Source organism: Leptodactylus fuscus, chromosome 6 (assembly GCF_031893055.1).
Source record: "Leptodactylus fuscus isolate aLepFus1 chromosome 6, aLepFus1.hap2, whole genome shotgun sequence".
In the NCBI taxonomy this organism is placed as follows: domain Eukaryota; kingdom Metazoa; phylum Chordata; class Amphibia; order Anura; family Leptodactylidae; genus Leptodactylus; species Leptodactylus fuscus.
In genome coordinates this window covers 151,697,798-151,714,431 of record NC_134270.1, presented here as the reverse complement: position 1 = coordinate 151,714,431, position 16,634 = coordinate 151,697,798, and the positions used below count along the sequence as shown (strand labels likewise).

General features: G+C 42.9%; 1 protein-coding gene across 2 annotated transcripts in view; it reads left to right on the top strand.

Annotated features, from left to right (window-relative positions):
* The window catches only part of CPNE1 (copine 1), a 340,171-nt gene that overhangs the window by 293,460 nt on the left and 30,077 nt on the right, over positions 1-16,634 (top strand). Inside the window, exon 1 of one of the 2 annotated variants that reach the window (XM_075277649.1) lies at positions 11,343-11,412. The exons of the other annotated variant lie outside the window; for it this stretch is intronic. The gene's annotated coding sequence lies outside the window, so the exon portion shown is untranslated. Of the gene's footprint in view, positions 1-11,342; positions 11,413-16,634 lie in introns of those variants that run through there. 2 annotated transcript variants of the gene reach the window in all.

The following is a 16,634-nucleotide window of genomic DNA, read 5'->3' as shown; positions in this document are numbered from 1 at the left end:
AATGGGGGCTAAAGTATATTTGATCGGTTGTTGTGGGGTAGAGGATGTAAACTATTGTGTAAGCTGAGCCAGAGTGGTCTGTATGTCCATGCAGATGTCAGCCCGCCACCAAAAGTGCCTGCAGTGAGCATGTGAGCATTACAAGCAGACTGTGGAAGAAAGTGACTTGGTCCACTGAATCATGTTTTCTTTAACATCAGTGTGGGACTGGGGTACTTAGGCCCACAATACAGCTATGTGTACAAATGAACTGACTATTTCGCAAAGACCTATAAGGTTGCTGACATACACTTTTACACTTTAAGAGGACCTTTCACGTCCTCAGGGCACATTCGGTTTAATACACTGCTAGAAAGTCAACAGTGCGCTGAAATTAGCGCACTGTCGACTTTCTCATTCTGTGCCCCCGCTGAAGAGCTATCGGTGCCGTTACCGTAGCTCTTCAGGGTCAGAAGGGCGTTTCTGATAGTCAGTCAGGAACGTCCTTCTTTACAGTAGCGTCTATTACAGCTGTACTATGAAAAGGGGTATTCTTTACCGGCCAGCCATGACAATGAGCCGTGAGGAACACCCCCCTCCCCTCCTGATAGTACTCATCCATAGACGAGTGCTGGGATCGTTCCTCACCGCTCAGTATCATGGCTGGCCGGTAAGGACTGCCCCCTCTCACAGTACAGAGCTATAGGCGCTACTGTGAAGAAGGACGTTCCTGACTGACTGTCAGAAACCCCCTTCTGACCCTGAAGAGCTACGGTAACGGATAGCTCTTCACCAGGGGCTCAGAACGCGAAAGTTGATTGTGCGCTGAATTCAGCGCACTGTTGGCTTTCTAGCGTTGTATTAAACCGAATGTGCCCTGAGGACGTGAAAGGTCCTCTTTAAGTTTTATTTTGTTGCCAGGCCCTTGCCTCTGATGCCCTTGCATTTTCTTAGGGCCCTTGCCTTGGCTTGGAATTGGGCCTTCTATCTCTGTGATCTGGAGATATGTGCACACACAGCAGCAGAAAGAATCTGCGAGATGGTGACTGGAGCCCCCAACAGTGTGACTGAGAAGATGGGGTCCTGAGAGGAGAGCAACTGGTTGGCCTGGCTCTTTGCCTGAATATCATCTCAGCTGCCCAGTGTGTCTACAGTATATGAAATAAACTGGGTATTTCTTTATATACCCTGCATATTATATCAACATTTATCCTGATTTAGATGACATGAGTATCTGTATGATGGACAATAAGTGGACTGTGCCGTGCCTGGTTGTGCTGAGGACCCACCAGGGGATTCACCTATGGGCTAGTCCAAGCTCGTTTAACTTCATGCTATAGGTTAGGTAAACACGTGGACAAAATTGTTGGTACCCCTTGTTTGAAAGAAAAATCCACTGGTCACAGAAATAACTTGAATCTGACAAAATTAGCAATAAATAAAAAAAAAATTCTATGACGATGAACAAATGAAAGTCAGACATTGCTTTGTCGCTTCAACAGAATTTTTAAAATAATAAAACTCATGAAATTGGCCTGGACAGAAATGATGGTTCCCATAACTTAATATTTTGTTGCACAACCTTTTGAGGCAATCGCTGCAATCAGACGATTCCTGTAACTGTCAATGAGACTTCTGCACCTCTCCTCATGAGCAAACTGCTCCAGTTGTCTCGGGTGTAAAGGCTGCCTTTTCCAGACGGCATGTTTCAGCTCCTTCCATTGATGCTCAATAGGATTTAGGTCAGGGCTCATTGAAGGCCACTTCAGAATAGTCCAATGTTTTACTTTTAGCCATTCTTGGGTATTACAAGACCCATGACCTGCGACTGAGACCAAGCTTTCTGACACTGGGCAGCACATTTCTCTCTAGAATCCCTTGATAGTCTTGAGATTTCATTGTACCCTGCACAGATTCAAGACACCTTGTGCCAGATGCAGCAAAGTAGCCCCAGAACATAAGTCTCCTCCATGTTTCACAGTAGGGACAGGGTTCTTTTCAAGATATGCTTAATTTTTCCGCCTGTGAACATAAAGATGATGTGCCTTGCCAAAAACTTAGATTTTTGTCTCATCTGTCCATAGGACATTCTCCCAGAAGCTTTGTGACTTGTCAGCATGTAGTTTTTTGCTTGCTTTTTTATGATTTGTTTTCAACAATGGTGTCCTCCATGGTCGTCTCCCATGAAGTCCACTTCGGCTCAAACGAAGGATGGTGCGATCTGACACTGATGTTCCTTGAGCTTGAAGTTCACTTTTAATCTATAGAAGTTTTCCTGGACTCTATTGTTGCCATTCGTATTATCCGTCTCTCTGATTTGTCATCAATTTTCCTCCTACAGCCACGTCGAGGGAGGTTGGCTACAGTCCCATGGATCTTAAATTTCTGAATAACTGAACTACTGGACTGTAGTCAAAGGACCATCAAGCTGCTTGGAGATGGTCTTATAACCTTTTACCTTTAACATGCTTGTCTATAATTTTCTTTCTAAGCTCCTGAGACAACTTTCTTTCGCTTCCATGGTCCATGTTGAGTGTGGTCCACACCATGTCCCCAAACAGCACAGGGAGTATCTGTAACCCTATATACAGGCCACCAAACAGCACAGGGAGTATCTAACCCTATATACAGGCCACCAAACAGCACAGGGAGTATCTAACCCTATATACAGGCCACCAAACGGCACAGGGAGTATCTGTAAGCCTATATACAGGCCACCAAACAGCAAAGGGAGTATCTGTAAGCCTATATACAGGCCACCAAACAGCACAGGGAGTATCTGTAACCCTATATACAGGCCACCAAACAGCACAGGGAGTATCTGTAAGCCTATATACAGGCCCACTGAGTGATCACAAGATTGTAGACGCCTGTGATGATGATTAGTGGACACACCGAGATTTAACGTGTCCCTTTGGTCAGTTGAAAAGCAATTTCTGACTCATTTGTTCATTTTCATAGAATTTTTTTATTTATTACTTTTGTCAGATTCAAATTTATTTCTTTGACTATTGTGGGTTTTTCTTTCATTATACAAGGGGTACATAACCGTTTTGTCCACGTGTGTACATGTGTATCACTTGCCTGGCGAAGTGGCGCCACCGTGATGCATTGTGGCAATGTAATGCTGTAGATAGTATTATTCTAGAAAACTTTTGTCTTGTTGCTATAACATTTGTTGCTTAGAACACTCTTGCAGACCAAGTACACGCTTCATAGCATCAATGTGACCTAAAAACCTGCCTTGAGGCATGTGGCAAAGAATTCAAGATGTTGACTTGGCTTCCAGAGTCCACATATCTCAGTCCAATCGAGTATCCATGGGATGTGCTGGAAAAAGCAGGTTTTATTCAAGGAAGCCGCGCCTCCCAACATTAGGGTGTAAAAGATCGACTTAATGTTTTGGTGCCAGGATACTGTATCAGGCCTTGTGTAGACCTGCCTTGAATGGTCTGATGGTTATAATGTTATGCTGAAATGGAGCGGCGCTCACCTTTGCTTGAAAGTTTTTTGTTTTTTTTTTATTTGGATTTTTCCAAGACACAGAAAAGGTGAATTTGGCACAAAGCCAATGACTGTTTTGTGCCACCATGCTGCTTCCAGCCCAATCACATCAGACATGTCAACATTACGATCGAGTCTGAATTCTCCAGCAGCCCCTGAGCGGGCAATCTGTTTTATTTCTCTCTTTAGGAAGTGTCTTCTTATACCTATCTCCTTCTGTTATTAGGAACTTGATGGTGGGGGTCACTACCATGAACCTTTCAATCATGATGTATAAATCGTGTGGAATCGCTGGTGTTTCAGTAGTCCTAGTATAACTCAATAATCCCTACATATAGATACCTTTATTGTTTTACCTATATACAGGGGACGTATACAACAAAGTGAGATTTACAATTACAAGCAAGACCTTCTATACTATTGTTCATTGACCTTATTTGACACAGTTGCTCTTAGGAACACATTTCTCCCACCAATTTAGGAAAATTTATGATGAAATGAACCCGTCCGCTTGCACTGAAATGTACACCAGCACCATTGAGTTAATTCAGTATGCACGTTTGGCCGATCATACCATACTTTTGGAACCTACTTTTGGCCAGCCGTGTCCAAGATTTTCTCACATGATGGATCAGTTATTTTAGCAGACAGAAAGAAATCATTCCAATGGTCATTTACAGTAACTTTTTTTTTTTTTTTTTTTTATGAGCAAAAAAAAAAATGGACAAAATTGGCAATTTCGGCCATCTTTGTATCGTGTTAGAATAGTTAAGTCCAAATTAAAATTTAATCTCTAGTCTGTATCTTAAAACGAATATAAGGGCTAGTTCACACGGGGGCAAGGCGGTGGATTTTGACAGTGGATTTTGCCTCAAAATCTGCCTCCATACATTGGTGGTCCATGGAGACCATTAGCGTTCTTCAACCTGCCGCTAGCAGAAAAAAGAAGCGAGCTGCCCTTTCTTCAGGCGGATTCCGCCTCCAACCTCCAGAGTTGGCCCCTTCATTTGAGCCGACCCCGGATGGGGAAACCGCGACGGTCATGGCAGGCGGGTTTTGACCAGAGAGTGACGCGGCTCCCCGACCGCCCCCCGTGTGAACGAGCCCTAACACAGCCAGGATATGCTTCTAAATAGGAGAAGGTTACAACTGGAGTAAGACCTGTACAGCACGCAGTTACTTCTCTCCAATCGGGTTTACCAGCTGTGCCCCACCTGTGAGATCATGTCACAGTATGAGAACCTATGCTCTAGGCCAGGGGTAGACAACCTTAGGCACTCCAGCTGTTGTTAAAGTACAAAACCCAGAGTAAGTACTTGCTCTTACATGCTTCGTACTCCCATGAAAGTGAACGGAGCATGCCATTCATGACCATTGCTCCATTTATCTCTGAGAATGATGTTGACAACCTTTTAGAGCACTACTTCAGTCGTGGAGAAGGGACCAGTGGTCATATACACACCCCACCGTTCTGCTTAGATGGGGTATTAATTTCTGGAGGGATTTTTACATGGAAGGCGAAGAACTCATTATTCTTCTAATATTATTCTTTTTTTTTTTTTTCTTTTTTTTTTTTATTGAACCTAAAATGCCATTTACCCTTTCACCATCTTAAACCACTTTGGACTATTTGGATATTAGATTGCTTATAATATGATACCAATAAAATCACCACTGATTGGGCACACACTATTTTCTTATCTCAGACAAACTCTTATTTGGGCCAGATGTGATCACTGCTATCTAAAATTACATAGTACCTGAGATCGGACATAGCCCATCCCATGCTTTGATGAAAGCCCACCGTGCAGCGGGACCTGTGCTGCAGGTTTTATAGACAGAGCGTTTACATTATAGTTTCGCGTTTGGCCAGCCGCGTTCATCTTATTCAATGCAAAAGTTCCAAGTTGCAGAATATCTGCAGAAAATATCTGTTCAAGTGTATGGGCTGAGCTGTAACACTGCTATACAGTACACGGCTCAGTAATTGTTGACCTATTCTTATGAATTATGTACCCTGGAAATCCCTTATTTTACTGCATATATATTTGTCATAAGAAATGTTGTGGAGCTTTACAAACAGGGCTGTGGATTGAGTAATCCAAACTTCTGACTTCTCTAGTTTTCTATGCTTTGACTCCAGCTCTGACGCCTTCCGAAATGCCACATATATAATAACTATAATACTCCATTACAACTGAAGGTGATTATTTTGGACACGCACTAAGCTACAGCACGACTCCCTGCTGTCTTCCGACTGAAGTTAAGAATTGATGAGCCACGTGACCGCTTGTGCCTCGCGGTCCCTGATGTCAGTAAGCAGACCTAGAGACAGCAGGGAGTCACACCGGAGCCCAGGAGAGGTGAGTAACGCTGTTTGCTCACCTCCATCGGGCCTCTACTTATTATACTCTGGGGTCTCATAGAGGTACTTGACATTTTATGTGGATTACATACAAGGTTGTGGTCAGAGATGGACAAAGCATAATCTACAGAATACAGGTCTGCTTTATAGACAGTCCCATTGTCCTGTAGATGCATGATTCATTTAATAGGTATGGAACCCACTATGAAAATGCAGATATCGCTTTACTGATGCAAGTAGAGCCAGATTATAAGGGAGACTGTTCTATGATCTATCTTTAGACACAAGAGCTTCAGCTGCTTCTGTTGGCTGCACATTTTATTGAAACACAATTCTTAAAGGGGTTATCCAGTTCTTCTATTTTAACTCTCTTCCTCCTGGTTACTGCTTCAGCTTAACCCTGGGTTTCTTGGCTGGTTCTGGCTCATGTGATCAGATCCAGCACTGGAGTCGCTTCACTTCCAGTTCACAGGTAATTATCCATTCATGTGCCCGGTGTCAGAAACCCCTCTAAGGCATATGGATGTCAAATTTAAAGCTTTCTAGTTGGAATCCTCTCTTTGGCCATAGTGGAGTGTTACATGTTTATTCATAGAGGCAAAATGTGATGTGAAGCTATCCTCAGCACGTGATGTTGTAGTTCGGCAGGCAGCTATGTACATTTTGTTCAGACAATCCTTTCAGATGCTTTTCTCATTACCGAGCTAAGGATCAGGCTTTTTGAAATAATATCCAGCCTGCTATCAGATGATGGTCTGGATGCCCCGATGCCATTAGGTTCTTGGCAGGTCCGGCTGATATGTATATAATGTGCATGTGCAATGTCCTTTCTTGAGGTTTTGTGGTCCTAGAACTCGGTGGAAGTGGAGAGCATTTTGTGTTGCATTCACCTCTATGGGCACGTCTAGTCCAATGACATGGAGCAGGATAGGACCTGCTTTAAAATCCTCCGAGTATCACTCATTGTCATCCGACTGCCTTCCACTGCAAATTTAGCTCCACTTCGGATGGCCACTTGGTCGTGCACATGTGGCCTAAAATATGTCAGAAAACTGGGGTGATTCTAGAGGTACACCAACAAACCAGCTAATCCTAGCGACTGTGGAGGAGTGAATGTAAATTGGCGTAGGAAACGCCACTTTTTAAAGGGAGTCTGTCACCAGACCGCATCGTATCAACCCAGCTCCGCAGATAGACAGGTTAGGGGCAATCAACCATGTTTTCCCATTGTGAATCACTGCCTACATTAGAGAGGGTGTGACTTTTGTCTATGCAAATGATCTCTTTGGAGCAATGAGGGCGTGGCTGCTTATTTTTGTGGAGCAATGACAACGCCCTCATTGCTCCAAAGAGCTCAGTTGAGTATTGACCAAAAAAAACAGCAATATCTCTGCAATGGAGACGGCAATTTACAAGGAAAAACACCATCACCTGACCTAAGGTCACCTGAATCTATTTGTGGGGCTGGGGTGATATGATGAGCTTCGGTGACTCTCCCTTTAAATCACCGAATTCCATTTGTGTACAGCCTTTGTCATACGGCCTCATGCAGTCGAGCGTTACAATTTCAATGATCTCACATGGGTACAATGTGATTTCTTATGGGTTTTGGTTCTGTGTTTTCTGCTGTTTTTAGATTGCAAGGATTTTCTTACTGTATATCATGTATTTGTTTAAGCCAAACAGACAAATAATGTGATGATAAATTGTCTTTTTCTTCAGTACATGTGAAGAGCTGGAAGAGGCGATAGAGGTATTTTATTACTGAGGTTATTGCTTGTGGCTTTTACAATTTCTATTTCCAAGTATGTAATGAAAGCCTATGGGGAGGAATATACATTTATGGACAATACATACTAATTGTTTTTATGCCTTAAATGCTAGAAAACTGGTGCCAAAGGCATAATAAATCTGCCCCAATGCTGTAACTGTGGGAAATAGCTGATCTGCATGGGTTCCAACAGTTGGACCCTTGCTGATCTAAATTTGATGGGATAGGCCATAAGTTTTTAAAAGCTGAAGAGATATACGAGTGACGTTCATTGAAAATTTCCTCTGACCCACTTCTGTTTATCACAGGATGCTGAAACTGCACCTGTGTAATGATAGAAGTCTCTCTAGGTTACGTGCCAATCTGCAACTTAAAACTGATAACGGTCTTGATTTTATAGGTGCTGAAGTAGTGTGAGGTTTGATAATGGACTCCGTGGAATACAGAGCAGTCATTAAGTACCTTTACTTGAAAGGCTGGGTACGAAAGGAGACGTTGGATGAGATGAAAGAGGTTTACGGTGAGGATTCCCCATCATATGATGTAGTCAAGAAGAGTCATCGTCAGATCAAATGTGGTCGGACTTTGGTGGAAACCGCTCCAATTCTAGGGTGACCCCACTCTGCTATTGTGGAGGTTGCCATTTTGAAAAATTGCCCCGTAAACATTCGCCACCTAGCCCAAAATGTCAAAATTAGTGTGGGGTCCATGGAAAAAAAAATCATCCAAGACCATCTGCACATGCATAAGGTATCCGCTCGCTGGGTTACCCGGTTGCTCACACCCTAGGGAGGAATGGGCGAATACTCTCAGGCTCTATATATGATGTGCCATGGAAACCAGGAGGTCTTTTTCACACAGGGTGAAAGCTGGGTCCATCACTATGATCCTGAGACTAAAGTTCAGGCGATCCAATGGAAGCATCATGACTCACCGGCTCCAAAGAAGGCACGTGCCCAACCCTCGGCACGTAAGGTCATGCTCTCGGTATTTTAGGACCAGCGCGGAGTAGTATTGATGGATTTCCTAGCAAAGGGTACCATGATCACTGGGCCATACTATGCTTCACTGCTGTGGAAATTGCAGGAGGCCATCAAAACCAAGAGACATAGCATGCTCACCAAAATGAAAATGCACCAGTTCTCAACTCGCACATTGCCCAAATGGACGCAAGCTCCTGTGGCTTTGAAATTCTACCGCATCCCTCTTATTCAACTGACCTCGCACCATCGGACTTCCACCTCTTTCCAACAATGAAGTTATTTCTGAAGGGCAAGCATGTTCCAGATGATGACTCTGATTTCCAAAGTCACAACTTCTACAAGTGATGTGTTTACAGTTGCTTAAAGAGAAGTGTGTGTCCCTAGGTGGCACCTATGTAGAGAAGGACTAATGACTGTGCCACAGAAAGTGGGTCAGGGGAAATCTTTAATGAACGCCCCTCATATATGTTGTTGTTTTGTTTGTGTTTTTTTTCTAACTTAAGTCAGAGTTGAAAGGGAAAAAACCTGCTTGATGACTTCTAATGTTTATATTATTTCTTCCAGGTTGACCACAGCTACACTATCATCTACAGGTAATAATTTATGCATGTGTGCAGCGCCGGCCACTAGGAATAACGTGTACATTCAATATAGTGCAAACCTTAACTGCAAGGCAGTACGAGAGTAATCTCTGTGTACGTCACAGGTAAGGTTAAGTTCAAGCATGAATTGTCACCGTCCAGTTCTTCTGTTCCTTACCAGGCCACAACTGATAACATTAACTGAAAAGAGAGATTTTGATTTCATGACTGATGTCCCAGATGATGGAAATGACCCCATAGCATCTTTCTAGTATCTGTAGCGTGCCAGACATGCATTGATGAACATATGTGAACCCATCCTGAGGGAATTTTTATATTGGGTGACTATTCCCTTTTTACTGCCCTCTGATATAGATTTTCAGTTTGTTCTAGTTTATCTTTCCAAAAACAATGAACATTAGTATCAAAACTTTTTTATAGTCATTTTTTAAATTCTTTTTAGAGTATATATTAATATATTACTGTAATGTGGGTTTTTTGGTTTTTTTATGTTTTAATAAAGTTTTTAAAATTCTATTTGAGTCTTTTTTGTCTTTCACTTACACATCTGTCTTTTATAAAGGGGATTCTGGCCCCAAATCATACTGATGACCTATCCACCAGCAACTTCTAGCACCCGAATAATGACCTGGTAATCAGAATGTGATGTAATGGGGTACAACACCAGGACACCCACACTGGAGAGATGTACTGGCTGTTGCTGTCTGTGTAATGCTGTACCGAAATATCATGGGATTGATAGCATAACCTGGAGAAAGCAGGGGAACTTTTTAAGCTCAAGATCCTCTTTCTATAGCCAATCGTTTTGATACGGACACATATTTTAGCTATCACAAAGTTTTCTTCTTCAGTGTACTATTTACATCGTATTGGCTTAGAGCTGGCCCAAATAAAGGGCAAATAATCGCATAAATGACATCCTTATTTTTACAATTGGTGACTATCCTAGCAGGCGGTAAGTACTCTCCACACAGAAAAGAGGCCTTATGTTATTGTGCTCTACCAAGCTGATGTGTTAGTTGTTCAACATGACTCCCAGTGTGTTTACCCCACAAGGTCTTTGCAGTATATAAAAGCATTGTCAGCATCACATTACTTATTTTTGAATCAGATTGTAGAATGGGGCGATGTTCTTGCACTGATGGACAACCCAGCCTTTCAAAACAGACTTTAGGAAGGAAGGGCACCTACTTTCATCCCATTTGTAGACCACAACATGAAATCAGTTCACTCCCTTCCAAACTATACAAAAAATTCACTTTCTCTTTTCCCCTTTTATTTCGAGGTCAGAAGGTTCATCTATAAATATATTTATTCTCTCCCCCAACATCAAATGGGGGCCACATCCCTCTCCAAGGGTCAAAGAGCAACCATTGATGGACGTCTTCACCTCTCCATAGACTATAGGCTTGGCTTGCTACTTTCCCTGGCATGGACGTGTTAAATATGATGAACTACTCTCTACAAATGCTCCAGCCAGATACCCGGAAATGGTCTTACAAATATCTCATAGGTTTGAGAGTTTAAAATGGGCACATACGCCTCAGACAAGTATCTTTGCTGACCCCAAAAGTAGATTTCGCTCATTGTTTGACACGACTCTGTCCCATTCCAAGAATTGATGCATTTCTAGCACTTTATGAAGATCTCTGTGGGTCAATACATGGTGTTGTGTACAATTGCAGGATTGCAATATGCCTCAATATTTGCCACTGGTATATCTTTGTAAATCTTTTGATCTGATATTTCATTTTCTGTGAGGTTTTATCTTTTTATCCCCCACAGCTTCTTGTTCCAGGGTACGATACACATAATATAGTTACTGTGCTCAAAATTTACTTTCAATAGTTTTTATTGAATTAAGTAGGAAAATTACAACATAGAATGTAACCTGTGGCCATATATCATGGCATAGTTATAACAAACTATAGAGTGGCATATAATGAAAAAGACTTCCTGTTAGATTGCAAATATCAATAGTCCAATAGCAAAGCATTAGAAAAACAAAAGATATACTCATGTAATATAAAAATAAGAGACTTAGAACAGTATTTCCAAAAACTAGGCTAGGTACCAAGATCGAGAACACAAACAGACCCACACAGAAGGGCCACAGACAAGACCAACATCCAGACAAAACAAGGATGGGTTAAAGACCGGAGGGATGGACATCCCGTGTGGCATCACCACCTGAATGTTGACTATAAGGTGGGTATAATCATGCTGAACCACTTAGGGGGGAACAAATCACGTCAGATTTATTTCAGGTGTCAGTTATAATACCAGTCAACGGATGATAGACTTATATCCAAAAACATTCCACCAGATGTTCCTTTGCCCCTACAGTTCCCAAAGCAGTACGACAAGACCTCCTGATACATTGGATACGGGGGGTGAAGGAAAGATAGAGTCAAACACAACCCAGAGGCAGCGGGCCTGCAGCCTAGGAGTTATAGTAAGGCCGGAGACTGCATTGGATAGATCAGGGACAGATCTATTAGATGGTGGAAACAGTAGTAGTTCAGTCTTAGAGAGATTCAGTTTCAGATAGAGTGAGGACATGATATTTGAGACTGCAGAGAGACAGTCACTGGTGTTCTGTATGAGTGCAGGGGTGATGTCACAGGAAGATGTGTATAAATGGGTGTCATCAGCATAAAGATGGTACCGGAAGCCAAATCTGGCAATGGTTTGTACAGTGGGGGCTATGTAGAGAGAGCAGGGGGCCTAGGACCGAGCCCTGAGGAACCCCAACGGCAAAGGGAGAAACAGAGACCGCAAATGATACAGTGAATGTGCGATCTGAGAGTTAAGAGGAGAACCAGGAGAGCGCAGTGTCCATGAGGCCGACTGAGCAGAGCATAGTGAGGAGGAGATGATGCTGAAGAATAAGAAGAGAGAAGTCACCATTAGATTTAGCCGTCAGAAGATCATGGGAGACTTTTGTGAGAGCTGTTTCAGCGGAGCGCAGAAACCAACTGTAAGAGGTCAAGCAGAGAGATAGCGGATTAAACGAGAATAGACCAAATGTTCCAATATTTTAGAGATGAAGGGGAGGTTAGAGATGGGTTGATAGTTAGCAACAAAGGGAAAAAGTTGAACTTGGCTTTTTGTGTCCAGGATTTCTGATGGATCTGCATCAGGTGGTCTGGCATGAAGGTGAACTCAGCCTTTGGCAAAATGCTCAAGTTGGTGCATTGTCGGTGTGGTGTACTAGCCATGTTTTTCGTGGGTAGCACACTGACCCATTTTAGCTTCACAAATCTTATTTTATTTTTTACTTCTTTATTACATCCAAAATTATAACTAAAGCAACTGTGAGAAAGTGACAGGCAAAGTGCTGGAGTCCAGAAATATCAGGCCCAGGTTTTTGACATATGTGTGGTCGAGGGTGTATCTGGAGTAGGCCTCAGCCCAGGTGTAGATCCTGGGCTCATTACTTGGCCAGAAAAGGCTGCAGCTCTTGCATTGCAGGGCAGTTCCATGAGGTGGAAGGAGGTGTGTCGTTCTGTCCTGTAAGGGAGCGTTCACACTACCGTCGGTGTCCGACATGTAGTGTCCGCTCCAAATCTGTCACGGACATTAGGAGCGGACACTAGCTGTGTCCGTGACACCTGTCATTCATCACAATGGGCATCGGGTGCGTTCTTTTGCACTCCGTGCCCATCCTTCCCTGTCAGGAAGTAACGTGACTAGTTCAAGTATTGGTTGAAAATCAGCATTTACTGATGACACATGCCTTAGCGACAAACAATTCCTGCATTGTCCGGCTTATAATACACCCAAAGCAAGCATGCCTTTGCAGTAGGAGCAGAGCAATGCTGTATTAGACAGCCGCATCCCTGCTTGCTCAGCAGATCAGAGGAACCTCTGATCACTGCAGTTTTCTCTTTGCATGCTATGGATGGTGGTGGGATTTAAAGGGTAGACTGATACATAAATAGGCACTGTTTCTAAGAGGTTATTTAACTAATTAATAATTAGCTACTTATGAATTTTGAAATAGTATGGTTTTGGGGATTATGGGAGAGCCCCCATAAATACTTGGGGAGAATGTGCCAATTTATGCTACCGTCACATTTGTTCTTGAAGACACATACAAGGCTCTGTGTGTACTTACCCCTGGAGATACGCACAAGGCTCTGTGTGTACAGTACTTACCCCTGGAGATACGCACAAGGCTCGGTATTTACTTACCCATGGAGATATAAAATAAACTGACACCAAGGGGAATGGTGTTTATGGGAAAAAGCGACATTAGGCATTTTGTTCCGACGTTGATTTTTTTTTTTTCATGTGAGCTGATTCTCTTATCTTGATATAAACAAAGATAAATTAAAAAAAATCACAACATGATCTGATGCAGAGTACAAAACACAGAACGCGGTTGGGTTTCTCTCTAAGACTCTTCACACAGGGTATTTTAAAATAGATATGAAAAAATGCAATTTCAAGACGTTTCTTTTTTATTTATTCACATATTTTGTGGCCACATTTTTGAAGCTATATTGAAAAGACTCTGGATATTATATATATATATATATATATATATATATATATATATATATATATATATATATATTACACTTTCTGCATGAACTGAAAACAACTATATTGTGTAGATAAAAGCGGAGCCTTGACTAGTTGTGGTGACTTCTGCATCAGAGGCTGCATTCAAGAGTGTAGCTATTGGGGATGAAGTGGTAGCAATCGCTACTGGGCCCTGGAGCCTTAGGCTGGTCTTACACGACCGTATTGAATGTACGGTCCGCAAGTTGCTGATCGGCAACATAGACTCAGCAGACGTCCGTGTCCTGCCGCACTCGGCCATAGAGCTCTATGGGCGAGTCCGCGTAGTGCCACAATTCACGGCCATTACGGACATGTCCTATAAATTGTGGACCACGGTTGTGGCCTGGCCACACTACAGATAAAATATCCGGTGGTTTAAGAGGCCACATTGAATACGTGTCCGCAATTGAAAACCCTCAATTGTTGACCATTTGCTGACTTACATTACAGCCGTGTAAGACCAGCCTTTAGGCTGGCTTCACACGGGTTTTTGGACCGGATTTTGCTGCAGAATCCGGCTCAAAAAACCGCACCCATTCACTTCAATGGGAGCCATTCACTTCCTTTTTCCACGAGCGGGAAGAAACCGGAAAACGGGAAAAAAAAGAAGCGAGCTGCCCTTTCTTGCCGCGGATTCCGTGGCTGAATCAGTGACAGACGACCATGGTGCAGCACTCCCTCCCGACTAGGCTCATTCATTTGGGCCTATTCCGGAGTGGAATGCTGCGACAGTCGCACAAACCAAGGGAGGAGTTTTTTTGACCGGATTCTGAGGCTGTCCCGCGTCAAAATACGGTAAAAAAAAAACAAACACGTGGGAACCCAGCCTTAAGGGTCCAAAAATCCTCTCGACACCTCCGAACTCTCCCATTCACTTTAGTGAGAGTCAGAAGCACATATTTACCTTTAGTGGATTTTTCTGTTAGGGCTTGTTCACACGTAGTAAACGCGTGTGTATTTTGGCAAAATACACGTGTAAAAATAAGACTCCCATTGACTTCAATGACATTTTACATGTGCATTTTGCCGTGTTTTTTTTTATACGTGTAAAAAAAATGGCATTGAAGTCAATGGGAGTATTATTTTTACACGTGTATTTTTTTACTCGTGTATTTTGCCAAAATGGGCCCTAAGACTCCCATTGACTTGAATGACATTTTTTCTCACGTGTAAAAAAAACCATGTCAAAATACACGTGTAAAATGCCATTGAAGTCAATGGGAGGGCCTGTTCACACGGAGTAAATGCGCGTGTATTATGGCAAAATACATGTGTAAAAATAAGACTCACATTGACTTTAATTACATTTTTTTACACGTGTAAAAAAAACACGTCAAAATACAAGTGTAAAATGTCAAAAAAAGTTCTCTATATATGGCATGTGCCCATAGATTTATGAGGATATGACGTATAAGAAAAGATTGCCGTTTGGCATTTGACCATTATGAATTTTGGCCTTGGATAGGATGAGAGACTTTCCGGGCACATATGTGTAATGTGTACTACACATGCAGTGTGAACAGAGTCTAAATGTATTACAATATACTGCAGCATGGAAGGTAATGCGGTATAACAAGTACTATATTGTGGCTCTAATAAAAAAAATATATTACCAAATTTCACAGCAGTCTTCACACAAATTGAGGGGAAATGGGCCGTGGTAATGCAAATTAGATTGTGAAAAATATGGAATTTCTAAGACATTGTTGCATGTTTGGACTATGTTACTCTGCTGTAACCTTAGGCATAATGTGAAGCTCCTCAGCCCCAATGTAAAATGTATGAGCCTGGGAGAAGAGTCGCAGGGAGGCAGGGACTCCGAGCCTCATAGATCCAAGGAGTCCCAGACTCTGGACCAAAGTCAGTCCAGAAAAAATACAGACCAGACCTGTGTATGTGGAGCCTAAATGGATATCAGGTATTTATAACACAGCTGAAGGATATGTCATAAATGTTTTATAGATATAGGCCCAAAGCAAGAAATAGGAATAGGCGGACTCCTACGCAAGACATTTTGTGCCATGGGGTTTATACTGCAATGTGTTTAGATCCCATTCACCACACTGGTGCTGAACATCTTGGCAGGTTTAGAGCTGCGGATTTCACAGAGGGTAAGCACTGCGCATGCACATGTTGCAGCAGAACCTCACCCCTAGGTGGTCGCCAATGATCATATGATTATAAAGCTTATACTTGCAGCTGCCTCAATATGGTCACACGGAGGAAAATGGCGCTGAATTTGGTGTGGAATTTCAGCGCTGAAAAAAAAGCCTAGCAGAAAAAGGAACCCATTGAAGTCAATGTGAGGCTTTTTTTTTCAGTGCTGAAATTCCACACTAAATTCAGCGCCATTTTCTCCGTGTGAATGCATCCTAAGTCCGTCTCATAAATTACCCTGCACATTTACCATATTTTTCTGCTTAGCTACATTCCAAGTCCTAGTACAATGGTGGTCAAACATGATACTCAAAGTCAGACCTGTAGGCAGGGCCGCCGATAGGCCAGTATTACTGGTACTGGCGTCAGGGGCCCGGCCAAATTGAAAACTGGTGGGGGCCCGGTTTTGGCCCGCCACCGTGTGCCGGCCTCCTGGCGCCTGCACCAGTCATTCAGGGCTGGCGTCAGCGCAGGGCATAGTCGGGCAAGTGCCGGGGCCCACAGAGCCTCTTGGGGCCCCCAGCACTTGCCGGTCCCGATTTCAGCTGATCGGCGTCCGTCGGACGCCGATGAGCTGAATACTTACGCGATTAAAGCAGGAGCTGTGACAGCTCAGCTCCTGCTTTAAACGCTGCTGTCCAGCTTCGGCGTCTGTAGGCGCGATGTGATGACGTCATCACATCGCGCCTAAATTATTTCAG